Source organism: Oncorhynchus mykiss, chromosome 6 (genome assembly GCF_013265735.2).
Source record: "Oncorhynchus mykiss isolate Arlee chromosome 6, USDA_OmykA_1.1, whole genome shotgun sequence".
In the NCBI taxonomy this organism is placed as follows: Eukaryota; Metazoa; Chordata; class Actinopteri; order Salmoniformes; family Salmonidae; genus Oncorhynchus; species Oncorhynchus mykiss.
In genome coordinates, this window is record NC_048570.1 from 4,126,919 (window position 1) to 4,142,361 (window position 15,443).

The window sequence follows — 15,443 nt, forward strand, 5'->3', positions numbered from 1 at the left end:
AACCTTTTCACAGTATTTTGTAACGTAAATGAAACTGATTTGTCCAGAACATGGTAGTGAAAATAAATCTACCTCATCGTTGCCTTTTGACATAACGGCACCACCTAGTGTTGAGACACAGCTTTTAATAAGCATATCTCTATACCTCATTACTAAACAGTTATTTTTTTTAATTAGCATATATCTCTATACCTCATCATCGCATTTGATTTGACATAGATTTAAATTAGCATATATCTCCATACCTCATTGTCACACAGTTTATACTTATTCCCCATTTCTTCAAATAACAAAAAAGACCAAATTCTTGTGCAGGTCACCCAGAGTATGAACTCCTTCTCTTATCCATTTCCCCCAAATGATTGACTGCTTCCCCCACTCCAATAGCAGGATTCTACCATTCAGAAGCATATCTTGGTCTATGTAGAGACTCTTTGATCCTTGTATGTAATTGACAATCACACTGCCCTAGAATGGCTTAGAATTGGATTGATGTCCCTCATTTCTGTATCATTGGCTCCTTTTTGGGGATAGAATATTTAACGTCCTAAAGGAATTGTCGAACCGCTTTCGAAACCACTTTCCAACCCGCCTCACCTCAACATCCTCTCCTCCAGTTCTGAGTCATTCTTGATAGCTGGAAAGTCACAGCAGGGTAGCCTAGTGGTTCGAGTGTTGGACTACTAACCGAAAGGTTGCAAGATCAAATCCCCCGAGCTGACGAGGTAAAAATCTGTCGTTAACCCACTGTTCCCAGGCCGTCATTGAAAATAAGAAGTTATTCTTAACTCACTTACCTAGTTAAATAAATCAAAAATACAAAGTCACGTTATACAGTGGCTGTCTTTCTTTCTTTAGGGGAAATTATTTTCTGCGTACTGATGCGTGGTCTTTTTCCCACCCATATAAAGTCTGTAATAATACCATGATACTGCTTAAAAGGTTATGATGGAATGCATATCGGGAGCGTCATTGATATTAGTGATGCGCTGGTCAGTTGTTTGTTCAACCGCATCCAGCCTGGATGCTCGTAACCCATCCGCAACTACCGGACTAAATGTGATCGTGAAAATCTGAGGGGTGCACCCGATCTTAACCCGCTCATATAGAAAGTGTTCTGTAGGCTAGTCGGAGACGGAGGAACAATATTTATTTTACACAGGATGCAGGATTTTTGTTCCCAGTTAAGATATTGTAACGACCTAGGGGTTTATAATCGCGGAAATCGACCCTGCCGCACGAGCATGCTTTTGCCGTACAGTCGATAGCGCACCGGACCTCAGGCTCGAAGGTCGAGGTTTCTAACCCTTACCCGTTTCATTGCAATATGTTTTCTGCTTTAGGCCTAATTTCAGATAATTCGATAGGCTATTTGTTAGTCAACTTGTCTAATACCTGCACCAGAATAATGCCATAAATCGATACAATGAACGCTTCAATCTAGTAGACGTTGGTAAAGCTTTCTCTGTCATCTCTTTATTTCGTGGAGCAAAGACGTTTAGGGACCGGGGAGGAAATGTAATAACAAAAAAAAGGGTGATTTTTCTGTGCAAAATGTCCAAATGACATCAGTTTGGCCGGTTGTAAGGAAACAGAAACCTGTGAAAATGACCCAACATGTTTCTGATAAGATTTCAGTTAGGTTTGAATGCATATTGTATGTGTACTATCAGCTTTTATGCCGCTGATAAAGAAGCCACCTTTACAGACGGTCCCTAACAGTGGATTCGCATTCTCTCAAGTTGTTCAAATAAAGGAATCCTATTTCTCAGCTCCTGTTCCTGAGTCAAAATGTAGGCTACATTTGGTTTATCACTGTACTTCAAGAAATGAAGGAGTTAATATTTAGATTATGTGAGAGGTTATAGACCTACAGTCAGTGTCCATTTAACCCATCTGAACAGTAGGCTACAGTTCCCTTGACGTATTTAACCTCCCCATCTAGTGACTGTCGAATTATTATAACTCTTCACAATCACCACTTAACCACATTTTTCCCCAAACTTGACTTTTCTGGCCCTCCCTTCTCTTTACTTCCTCTTATTTAATTTAACTCTTACCATACCCCGTTCAAAGGCACTTAAAGCTTTTGTCTTGCCCATTCACCCTGTGAATGGCACACATACACAATCCATGTCTCCATTGTCTCAAAAATCCTTCTTCAACCCGTCTCCTCCCCTTCATCTACACTGATTTGAAGTGGATTCTAAACAGGGGACATCAATAAGGGATCATATCTTTCACCTGGATTCACCTGGTCAGCTTATGTCACGGAAAGAGCAGGTGTTCCTAATGTTTTGTACACTCAGTCTATAGTGAAAAATACACAGTTAAAATATAATCGCAACATTCAACCATTTTACCGTGTAACAACAGTTCATATAAGGAAATCAGTCAATTAAAAAAAATAATCATTGTAAGTAAGGATTTGTTCTTGACCTACTTGCCTAGTTTAATAAAGGTTCAATTAAAATTTGCTCAGCATATGTGGGAACTCCTTCAAGACTGTTGGAAAAGCATTCCAGGTGAAGCTGGTTGAGAGAATGCCAAGCGTGTTCTTTAAACACTTTTTTTGGTTACAACATGATTCCATATAGTACATTTGTTTCATCACAAAACCTGGAGGGCGACATCTGTCTGGTAACGTCCACAAAGCAAATATTGTATGTATCACCTGCAGCGAGGTGAAGCAAGTTCATGTTTTCAACAGTTATAGGACCTGTGACGCAAGTTCATGTGTTCAACAGTTATAGGACCTGCAGCAAGGTGAAGCAAGTTCGTGTTTTCAACAGTTATAGGACCTGCAGCGAGGTGAAGCAAGTTCATGTTTTCAACAGTTATAGGACCTGCAGCAAGGTGAAGCAAGTTCATGTTTTCAACAGTTATAGGACCTGTGACGCATGTTCATGTGTTCAACAGTTATAGGACCTGCAGCAAGGTGAAGCAAGTTCGTGTTTTCAACAGTTATAGGACCTGCAGCGAGGTGAAGCAAGTTCATGTTTTCAACAGTTATAGGACCTGCAGCAAGGTGAAGCAAGTTCGTGTTTTCAACAGTTATAGGACCTGCAGCGAGGTGAAGCAAGTTCATGTTTTCAACAGTTATAGGACCTGCAGCGAGGTGAAGCAAGTTCATGTGTTCAACAGTTATAGGACCTGCAGCAAGGTGAAGCAAGTTTGTGTGTTCAACAGTTATAGGACCTGCAGCAAGGTGAAGCAAGTTCGTGTTTTCAACAGTTATAGGACCTGCAGCGAGGTGAAGCAAGTTCATGTTTTCAACAGTTATAGGACCTGCAGCGAGGTGAACCAAGTTCATGTTTTCAACAGTTATAGGACCTGCAGCGAGGTGAAGCAAGTTCATGTTTTCAACAGTTATAGTACCTGCAGCAAGGTGAAGCAAGTTCGTGTTTTCAACAGTTATAGGACCTGCAGCAAGGTGAAGCAAGTTCGTGTTTTCAACAGTTATAGGACCTGCAGCAAGGTGAAGCAAGTTCATGTTTTCAACAGTTATAGGACCTGCAGCGAGGTGAAGCAAGTTCATGTTTTCAACAGTTATAGGACCTGCAGCAAGGTGAAGCAAGTTCATGTGTTCAACAGTTATAGGACCTGCAGCGCGGTGAAGCAAGTTCATGTTTTCAACAGTTATAGGACCTGCAGCAAGGTGACGCAAGTTCATGTGTTCAACAGTTATAGGACCTGCAGCAAGGTGAAGCAAGTTCGTGTTTTCAACAGTTATAGGACCTGCAGCGAGGTGAAGCAAGTTCATGTTTTCAACAGTTATAGGACCTGCAGCAAGGTGAAGCAAGTTCATGTTTTCAACAGTTATAGGACCTGTGACGCAAGTTCATGTGTTCAACAGTTATAGGACCTGCAGCAAGGTGAAGCAAGTTCGTGTTTTCAACAGTTATAGGACCTGCAGCGAGGTGAAGCAAGTCTGTGTCCTGACTGTATTCTGTCAGTATCTACTCCCTAGTCTGTCTCCTGACTGTATTCTGTCAGTATCTACTCCCTAGTCTGTCTCCTGACTGTATTCTGTCAGTATCTACTCCCTAGTCTGTGTCCTGACTGTATTCTGTCAGTATCTACTACCTAGTCTGTCTCCTGACTGTATTCTGTCAGTATCTACTCCCTAGTCTGTGTCCTGACTGTATTCTGTCAGTATCTACTACCTAGTCTGTCTCCTGACTGTATTCTGTCAGTATCTACTCCCTAGTCTGTCTCCTGACTGTATTCTGTCAGTATCTACTCCCTAGTCTGTGTCCTGACTGTATTCTGTCAGTATCTACTCCCTAGTCTGTGTCCTGACTGTATTCTGTCAGTATCTACTACCTAGTCTGTGTCCTGACTGTATTCTGTCAGTATCTACTACCTAGTCTGTGTCCTGACTGTATTCTGTCAGTATCTACTACCTAGTCTGTGTCCTGACTGTATTCTGTCAGTATCTACTCCCTAGTCTGTGTCCTGACTGTATTCTGTCAGTATCTACTACCTAGTCTGTGTCCTGACTGTATTCTGTCAGTATCTACTACCTAGTCTTTGTCCTGACTGTATTCTGTCAGTATCTACTACCTAGTCTGTGTCCTGACTGTATTCTGTCAGTATCTACTACCTAGTCTGTCTCCTGACTGTATTCTGTCAGTATCTACTACCTAGTCTGTCTCCTGACCGTATTCTGTCAGTATTCACTACCTAGTCTGTGTCCTGACTGTATTCTGTCAGTATCTACTACCTAGTCTGTGTCCTGACCGTATTCTGTCAGTATCTACTCCCTAGTCTGTCTCCTGACTGTATTCTGTCAGTATCTACTACCTAGTCTGTGTCCTGACTGTATTCTGTCAGTATCTACTCCCTAGTCTGTCTCCTGACTGTATTCTGTCAGTATCTACTACCTAGTCTGTGTCCTGACTGTATTCTGTCAGTATCTACTCCCTAGTCTGTCTCCTGACTGTATTCTGTCAGTATCTACTACCTAGTCTGTGTCCTGACTGTATTCTGTCAGTATCTACTCCCTAGTCTGTCTCCTGACTGTATTCTGTCAGTATCTACTACCTAGTCTGTCTCCTGACCGTATTCTGTCAGTATCTACTCCCTAGTCTGTCTCCTGACTGTATTCTGTCAGTATCTACTACCTAGTCTGTGTCCTGACTGTATTCTGTCAGTATCTACTCCCTAGTCTGTCTCCTGACTGTATTCTGTCAGTATCTACTCCCTAGTCTGTCTCCTGACCGTATTCTGTCAGTATCTACTCCCTAGTCTGTCTCCTGACTGTATTCTGTCAGTATCTACTACCTAGTCTGTGTCCTGACTGTATTCTGTCAGTATCTACTCCCTAGTCTGTCTCCTGACTGTATTCTGTCAGTATCTACTACCTAGTCTGTGTCCTGACTGTATTCTGTCAGTATCTACTCCCTAGTCTGTCTCCTGACCGTATTCTGTCAGTATCTACTCCCTAGTCTGTGTCCTGACCGTATTCTGTCAGTATCTACTCCCTAGTCTGTGTCCTGACAGTATTCTGTCAGTATCTACTCCCTAGTCTGTGTCCTTAGCCTGCCCGTGGCGCCGGGTCAGCGCCAGCTGCGTTTTCATCTTGCTGAACTCGATGGAGCAGCCACCCCCCCCCCTCCCCCCCAAAATGTTCTTCTTCAATCTGAGCCAAATTGACAGAGCGCTGATCCATTGTGAATGGGGGCGCACCAAGGGTGGCCAAATATATTTCAAGGGGGGACAAGTGCCACGCTCTCGTGCCACCCACCCCCCCGTCTCGTACCGCCCTCGTGCCACCACCCCCACCCCCCCTGTCTCGTACCGCCCTCGTGCCACCCCCCCCCCGCCTCGTACCGCCCTCGTGCCGCTCCCAGGAACCAGCACCAAGTTGAGTGTGAGGTACAGTAACACGGAATTCAATGTACATTGCCTAACAAAACTGTGATTTTGGAAGTCCTGGGGGTTGCCCCCGTGTAAATACTGAATATCGTCGCTATCGGGTGGAAACTGCTTATCTCCGAAACAGACACTTTTCAGGAACTGGGGGGGGGGATGCTTTTCAGGAACTGGGGGGGGGGGGGGGGGGGGAATGCCGTTTTAACGAACATACAATTCCGCAAGTTTTTTTAATAATTGTTCAGATTACATAGAGTTGAGTTACTGCTTTCAATATGTCAACAAACATATAGAAACTTACAAAAAGAGTTAGTGACAATATGTATTTCTTCTCCCCTCATCCTCTTTTCTCCTCCTGTCTTCTCCTCTCCCCCCTTCCCTCCCCTTTTCTCCTCTCCCCCTTCCCTTCCCTCCCCTCTTCTCCTCTCCAATCCTGTCTTTTCCTCCCCTCTCCCCCCTTCCCTCCCCTCTTCTCCCCTCTTCTCCTCTCCCCCTTATCTCCCCTCCCCTCTTCTCCTCTCCAATCCTGTCTTTTCCTCCCCTCTCCCCCTTCCCTACCCTCTTCTCCCCCCCTCCCCTCTTCTCCTCTCCCCGTTCCCTCCCCTCTTCTCCTCTCCCCCTTCCCTCCCCTCTTCTCCTCTCCAATCCTGTCTCTTCCTCCCCTCCCCTCTCTTCTCTCTCCATAGTAAACGGTTACTACAGTAGAAGTGGGTCAGCATCACTTCTCTCCTAATCTGTAATTTGCGTAGTAGCTCTTAATTGCGCTTTAATCTTAACACTACAGCTAAAGTGGTGAGTGGAAGGGTGTGTGTGTGTGTGTGTGTGTGCACAAAATTAAATTCCTCAGTGTGTTAAAGTGACGCCAGCCGGAGAACAGGGCTGAGAAAAAGGCAGTAGCTAGAGGGGAAGAGAGAGATCAGGCCTGAGAGAGAGATAGAGAGAGAGAGATCAGGCCTGAGAGAGAGATAGAGAGAGAGAGATCAGGCCTGAGAGAGAGATAGAGAGAGAGATCAGGCCTGAGAGAGAGCGAGAGAGATCGGGCCTGGGAGAGAGCGAGAGAGATCGGGCCTGGGAGAGAGAGAGAGAGATCAGGCCTGAGACAGAGCGAGCCTGGGAGAGAGAGAGAGAGAGAGATCAGGCCTGAGAGATAGAGAGAGAGATCAGGCCTGAGAGATAGAGAGAGAGATCAGGCCTGAGAGATAGAGAGTGAGATCAGGCCTGAGAGATAGAGAGAGAGATCAACCCTGAGAGATAGAGAGAGAGATCAGGCCTGAGAGATAGAGAGAGAGAGCAGCAGCACAATTAGACCCAACCAAATCATGAGAAAACAAAAAGATAATTACTTGACACATTGGAAAGAATGGCCCTACACAGAGAGTACACAGCGGCAGAATACCTGACCACTGTGACTGACCCAAAATTAAGGAAAGCTTTGACTATGTACAGACTCAGTGAGCATAGCCTTGCTATTGAGAAAGGCCGCCGTAGGCAGACATGGCTCTCAAGAGAAGACAGGCTATGTGCTCACTGCCCACAAAATGAGGTGGAAACTGAGCTGCACTTCCTAACCTCCTGCCCAATGTATGACCATATTATAGAGACATATTTCCCTCAGATTACACAGATCCACAAAGATTTAGAAAACAAAAACCCAATTTTGATAAACTCCCATATCTACTGGGTGAAATTCCACAGTGTTCCATCACAGCAGCAAGATTTGTGACCTGTTGCCACGAGAAAAGGGCAACCAGTGAAGAACAAACACCATTGTAAATACAACCCATATTTATGCTTATTTATTTTATCTTGTGTCCTTTAACCATTTGTACATTGTTAAAACACTGTATATATATATATATATATATAATATGACATTTGTAATGTCTTTATTGTTTTGAAACTTCTGTGACTGTAATGTTTATTTCACTTTTGTATATTATCTACTCCACCTGCTTTGGCAACGGTAACATATGTTTCCCATGAAGCCCCTTGAATTGAATTGATAGGATCAGGACTGAGAGAGAGAAAGAGTACAAGTGACAGAGAGAAAGAAGGAGAGGGGAGAGGGGATGGGAGCGTTATCGTGTCAGTCAGCCAACCAGCCAGTCAGTGTGACATTGCGCTGTCTCTGTAGAGAGAATTGCTGCCGATGTGACTTTATGATTGATGGGGTCTCTGGCAGTTCCACACTTGTTGGCCTGACAACAACACCGCCTTCTTCCAGACAAAGAGATCCCTGGTTAGAGAGTTTTGGGAAGGGTGAGGGAGATTTTTGGGAAGGGTGAGGGAGAGTTTTGGGAAGGGTTAGGGAGAGTTTTGATAAGCGTTAGGGAGAAGTTTGGAAAGCATTAGGGAGAGGTTTGGGAAGCGTTAGGGTTAGGGAAAGGATAGGGAGCGGGTTTTGGGAAGCGTTAGGCTTAGGGAGGGATACCCTTCCCCCCTGATTTGGAAAGTCCCATAGTTGACAGTGCACGTCGGAGCCCATTCTACTGCCAATGGAGATTGCATGGCTGTGTGCTCGATTTTATACAACCTGTCATCAAGTGTGGCTGAAATAGTCGACTCCACTCATTTGATGGTGGTCTCTTGAGCATAGCGACAGATCCGTTTCTTGGCCAGGGCTGTTGTTTCGTTGTACCAATTCGGAGGCAAGTCCTCTCTGCATTTGAGGCTACTAAAGCCCATGAAACTGGTCCATGAGATCCCTCGATATGTTTGTCAAACTCAGACTCCATGTCATCAAACATCCTCTCTTTAGCACACGGACAAGTTCATTTACATTTTTGTTGTTGTTGTCTTCTGTGTTATTTTTTCCCCCATTTCATTCTACAGGCCTTTATTAGGCAAGTCAGTTAAGAACAAGTTCTTATTTTCAATGACGGCCTAGGAAACAACCTTGTCAGCTCGGGGATTTGAACTTGCAACACTTTCGGTTATTAGTCCAATGCTCTAACCACTAGGCTACCCTGTCACCCCACACTTGTACTGCCAAACATCTATTTGTATTAGAGCAAATAGGCTTTCCCCACAGGTGATGTGTAGAGATGAAGTGACATGTTTTGGGATTTAGAGAGATATATATATATATATATTTATTATTTTTTTGAATGCTAGACAGTGAACAAAAGTATTTAATATATGGTGTATAACAATAATTTAAAAAAAGGCTATTAAATAAATATTGTTTAATGTGTGTCTCTCAGTTTTATGTCATTGGTGTTAACTGACTTGAAAGTCACTGATTGAGGCCTCCTGGGTGGCGCTGTACTGCAGCGCCAGCTATGCCATCAGAGACCGGGAGGTCCATGGGGCGACGCACAATTGGCCTAGCGTCGTCCGGGTTAGGGAGGGCTTGGTCGGTAGGGATGTCCTTGTCTCATCGCGCACCAGCGACTCCTGTGGCGGGCCGGGCGCAGTGCGCGCTAACCAAGGCTGCCAGGTGCACAGTGTTTCCTCCGACACATTGGTGCGGCTGGCTTCCGGGTTGGATGGCGCTGTGTTAAGAAGCAGTGCGGCTTGGTTGGGTTGTGTATCGGAGGACGCATGACTTTCAACCTTCGTCTCTCCCGAGTCCGTACGGGAGTTGTAGCGATGAGACAAGATAGTAGCTACTAAACAATTGGATACCACGAAATTGGGGAGAAAAAGGGGTAAAAAAGAAAGAAGAAAGTCACTGATTACAAAGAACAGGAAACTTAAGCTTCTTATTAAAGAACATTATTAGCTAATCACAACCTTTTAGTATGTTATAGGTTTGAGTATTCCATTGATCATTTGGTGTGTCTGATACAAAGGGTCACCTGGTGTGTCTGAATACAAAGGGTCACCTGGTGTGTCTGAATACAAAGGGTCACCTGGTGTGTCTGAATACAAAGGGTCACCTGGTGTGTCTGAATACAAAGGGTCACCTGGTGTGTCTGAATACAAAGGGTCACCTGGTGTGTCTGAATACAAAGGGTCACCTGGTGTGTCTGAATACAAAGGGTCACCTGTTGTGTCTGAATACAAAGGGTCACCTGGTGTGTTTTAAATGAAGGGAAATAACATGGTGAGTAAAATTACTAATCATATCACTTTAGAAAATTATTTTATTTTTTGAAGACTTAAAGGCCTTTAGATTTGAGCATTTGTGGATTATTTTAAAACATTTTTTAACTCCTCCAATTTCTCATTGGGGTTATCGTTTATATTTTATTTATTTAACAGAAGCTGTTATCCAGAGTGACTGCAGACATTTAAATATTTGTTTGTACTCGTACTCATCCCTGTGGGAATCGAACCCACGCCCCTGGCGTTGCCAGTGCCATGCTCTACCCACTGAGCCACACGGAACCACCGTCATTGGTGTTATTAATCCTACTGGTGTCACTATGTTATTATAATGGTAAACATTATTTAAAGTCATTAAGCTACCATATTAGTTTCTTTAGAATGGACCCAAATACATATACTTTTTTTTTTTCACCCAAAGCGCAATGCCCAAAAATGCGAAACGTAATTAAAGAACGACCTTCATGCCAGGTTTAGGACCTCGTATTGTATCTTTCAGAGACCCCCAAAATGATGTATAAAACAGTCTTAAAACGATCAACTTTGGTTTAGATACGAGCATCATTATACCGGGAACATCATTATACCGGGAGCATCATTATACCGGGAACATCATTATACCGGGAGCATCATTATACCGGGGTGGGGGGGGGACCCCCTAACTTAACACCTTATTTAAAAATATATATTGTTGTTTCATCCTTCACTCCATGAAATGATGACCTCTTCCTAAATATCTGGTCACGTGATTCATTATGTGTTGTAGGTTTCGTAGAGAAAAGCTCAACTCACCCCACTCTCCATTTTCCTTATCATTGGTGCACTCCTGTAATGTACGGATAAAAACACACAGCAAAAAACACAGTTGGATCTACATGAAACTACTATCAAATAAAAGTAAACAAAAACAATTGCTGGTAAACAAATATACCACATATATAAAATATACATACTGCCCTCAGACTGAATGTAAACATAAACTTTATAAAGTCATGAGTGATTCATTCACCTGCGTCCCACAACGGTGGCAATGAGAGAAATGAAAGACTAGAATGTGAGTCAATCTATTGGTGCTCATTTACTAATGGTCTGGCCCTGTTCCGGCCTACTGTCGGGCCGGGTGTTTAAATCATAATGGTGCCCCAAGCCTGACTTGCTGCTGTACTGCAGTGGTGTGTGTGTGTGTAGGTGGGTGGGTGGATGGATGGAGAGTGTTAATGAGGCGCGTGGCATCGTAGTCATGGAGATATATCAGACGAACATAAAAATCCTCCCTGCACTTTTAATATCAGGACTTTACTGCAATATTAAAGAACCTGCAGACAGAGGGAGGGAGAGAGAGAGAGAGAGAGACAGAGAGAGAGAGAGAGAGGGAGGGAGAGAGAGAGAGAGTAAAGGGAGGAGGTAGAGAGAGAGAGAGAGAGAAAAGGGAGGAGGTAGAGAGAGAGAGGGTAGAGAGAGAGAGGGGAGTAGAGAGAGAAGGGGTAGAGAGAGAGAGAAGGGGTAGAGAGAGAGTGGGTGGAGAGAGAGAGAAGGGGTAGAGAGAGTGGGTAGAGAGAGAGAGAGAGAGGGGGGGGGGTAGAGAGAGAGTGGGTAGAGGGGGGGGGGGGGGGGTAGAGAGAGGGAGGGAGACTGAAAAATAAAGCTGCTTTATGGGCCTGATAGAGTGTGTTCCTATCAGGGGCCATGCTGCATTAATCTAGTAGTTGCTCGTATTCTCTGTGTTACCATGAACCAGCAGCTGGGAACCCATGTGGAGGCAGTGTCTTCTACATGGAACCAGTCATGAAGCAGCCGTGGTAAAATATCAGAAAACAGCGTCAGCTACCCCCCTACTTCTTTCAATTTCCGCCTGAAGACATACCCAAATCTAACTGCCTGTAGCTCAGGCCCAGGACCAAGGATATCCATATTCTTGGTTTCATTTGAAAGAACACACTCTGAAGTTTGTGTAAATGTGAATTGAATGTAGGATAATACAACACAATAGATCTGGTTTAGATAATACAATGAAACAAAACATACATTTTTTCATTTTTATGTTGTATCATCATCTTTAAAATGAACAATACAAAACAAACATTCAGATATGATGATGGGGACAATTTCAGTGAAAAACATAAGAGGGCACCAGTACTTGTGCAAAGTTTCAGAATGATAACTTCCAAAATGAGTGTGCTACATGACATTTATCATTAAGTCACCCAGGTGTCCCACAGAAGTAGCCCAAATGTACCCAAGAACAACAGGAGGGTGGATTATTAAACCTAGTACAATAGGAGGGTGGATTATTAAACCTAGTACAATAGAAGGGTGGATTATTAAACCTAGTACAATATGAGGGTGGATTATTAAACCTAGTACAATAGGAGGTTGGATTATTAAACCTAGTACAATAGGAGGGTGGATTATTAAACCTAGGACAATATGAGGGTGGATTATTAAACCTAGTACAATAGGAGGGCGGATTATTAAACCTAGTACAATAGGAGGGCGGATTATAAAACATAGTACAATAGGAGGGCGGATTATAAAACCTAGTACAATAGGAGGGTGGATTATTAAACCTAGGACAATAGGAGGGTGGATTATTAAACCTAGGACAATAGGAGGTTGGATTATTAAACCTAGTACAATATGAGGGTGGATTATTAAACCTAGTACAATAGGAGGGTGGATTATAAAACCTAGTACAATAGGAGGGTGGATTATTAAACCTAGTACAATAGGAGGGCGGATTATTAAACCTAGTACAATAGGAGGGTGGATTATAAAACCTAGTACAATAGGAGGGCGGATTATAAAACATAGGACAACAGGAGGGTGGAAGGTTGAACCTAGAACAACAGGAGGTTTGAATTTAGAACCTAGGACAACAGGAGGGTGGAATTTTAGAACCTAAAACAACAGGAGTTTAAAATGTTGAACGTAGATCAACCGGAGGGTGGATTATAAAACCTAGGACAAAAGGAGCGTGAAATTTAGAACCTAGGACAACAGGAAGATGGAATTTAGAACCTAGGACAACAGGAAGATGGAATTTAGAACATAGGACAAGAGGAAGATGGAATTTAGAACCTAGGACAACAGGAAGATGGAATTTAGAACATAGGACAAGAGGAAGATGGAATTTAGAACCTAGGACAACAGGAAGATGGAATTTAGAACCTAGGACAAAAGAAGGTTGGAATATAAAACGTAGAACAAAAGGATGGTGGAATGTAGAGCCTGGGACAACAGGAGGGTGGAATGTAGAGCCTGGGACAACAGGAGGGTGGAATGTAGAGCCTGGGACAACAGGAGGGTGGAATGTAGAGCCTGGGACAACAGGAGGGTGGAATGTAGAGCCTGGGACAACAGGAGGGTGGAATGTAGAGCCTGGGACAACAGGAGGGTGGAATATAAAACGTAGGATAAAAGGAGGTTTGAATTTATAGCCTAGGACAAAAAGAGGACGGAATTTAGTTCCTAGGACAAGAGGAGGGTGGAAATGTCGCGCCCTGACCTTAGAGATCCTTTTATTTCTCTATTTGGTTAGGTCAGGATGTGACTAGGGTGGGCATTCTAGTTTTTTCATTTCTATGTTGGCCTAGAATGGTTCCCAATCAGAGGCAGCTGTCTATCGTTGTCTCTGATTGGGGATCATATTTAGGCAGCCTTTTTTCCACCTGTTGTGTGTGGGATCTTGTTTTTGTATTGAAGCCTTTTACACTACAAAGCTGCATGTTCGTTTTGTTACTCTTTATTTGTGTTGTTGCTGGTTCACATGAATAAATATGATGAACACCTTTCACTCTGCACCTTGGTCCAATCCTTCCAACAACGACCGTGACAGAAGATCCCACCACCCACGGACCAAGCAGCGTGCCCAGGAGGAGCAGGGATCCGTCCAATGCCACCTGTGTCACCTCCCCGTTTTCATCCTGAGGAGCGTGTTAGCCGTCCAATGCCACCTGTGTCAGCTCCCCGTTTTCATCCTGAGGAGCGTGTTAGCCGTCCTGTGACACCTGTGTCAGCTCCCCGTTTTCGTCCTGAGGAGCGTGTTAGCCATCCGATGCCACCTGTGTCAGCTCCCCGTTTTCATCCTGAGGAGCGTGTTAGCCGTCCGATGCCACCTGTGTCACCTCCCCGTTTTCATCCTGAGGAGCGTGTTAGCCGTCCGATGCCACCTGTGTCAGCTCCCCGTTTTCATCCTGAGGAGCGTGTTAGCCGTCCGATGCCACCTGTGTCACCTCCCCGTTTTCATCCTGAGGAGCGTGTTAGCCGTCCGATGCCACCTGTGTCAGCTCCCCATTTTCATCCTGAGGAGCGTGTTAGCCGTCCAATGCCACCTGTGTCAGCTCCCCGTTTTCATCCTGAGGAGCGTGTCATCTCTGCCGGCTTCACGCACCAGGTCTCCAGTGCACCTCCACAGCCCAGCACGTCCTGTGCCAGCTCTCCGCACTTGCATTGAGGAACGTGTTATCGTTTCGGTACAATGTGTGCCGGTTATATGCACCGTGTCTCCAGTGCGCATCCACAGCCCAGTACGTCCTGTGCCAGCTCCCCGCACTTGCCGTGCGAAGGTTGTCATCTGTCCAGGACACGTTGTGCCAGCTCTACGCTCCAGATCTTCAGTGTGCCTCCACAGCCCAGTACGTCCTGTGCCGGCTTCACGCACCAGGTCTCCAGTGCGCCTCCACAGCCCAGTACGTCCTGTGCCGGCTCCACACTCCAGGCCTCCGGTGCGTCTCCCCAGGCGGTACGTCCTGTGCCGGCTCCACGCTCCAGGCCTCCTGCGCGTCTCCCCAACCGGTACGTCCTGTGCCGGCTCCACGCTCCAGGCCTCCTGTGTGTCTCCCCAGCCCGGTACGTCCTGTGCCGGCTCCACGCACCAGGTCTCCTGCGATGGTCTGCAGTCTGGGGCGTCCAACGACGGTTCCCAGTCCGGAGCCTCCAGGACCTAGGACAACAGGAGGGTGGTATTTAGAACCGAAAACCAAAGGAGGGTGGAACATTAAACCTAGGAAAACAGGAGGTTGGAATGTAGAGCCTAGAAAAACAATGGTAGACTATAAAATCTAGGACAACAGGAGGGTGGAATGATGAACCTACGACAACAGGAGGGTGGAATGATGAACCTACGACAGCAGGAGGGTGGAATGATGAACCTGCGACAACAGGAGGATGGCAAACTGCTTGTCCTTCTACAACAGATGACATACTGCTGGTCCTGCTATAACAGATGACATACTGCAGGTCCTGCTATAACAGATGACATACTGCTGGTCCTGCTATAACAGATGACATACTGCAGGTCCTGCTATAACAGATGACATACTGCAGGTCCTGCTATAACAGATGACATACTGCTGGTCCTGCTATAACAGATGACATACTGCTTGTCCTTCTACAACAGATGACATACTGCTGGTCCTGCTATAACAGATGACATACTGCTGGTCCTACTATAACAGATGACATACTGCTGGTCCTACTATAACAGATGACATACTGCTGGTCCTGCTATAACAGAT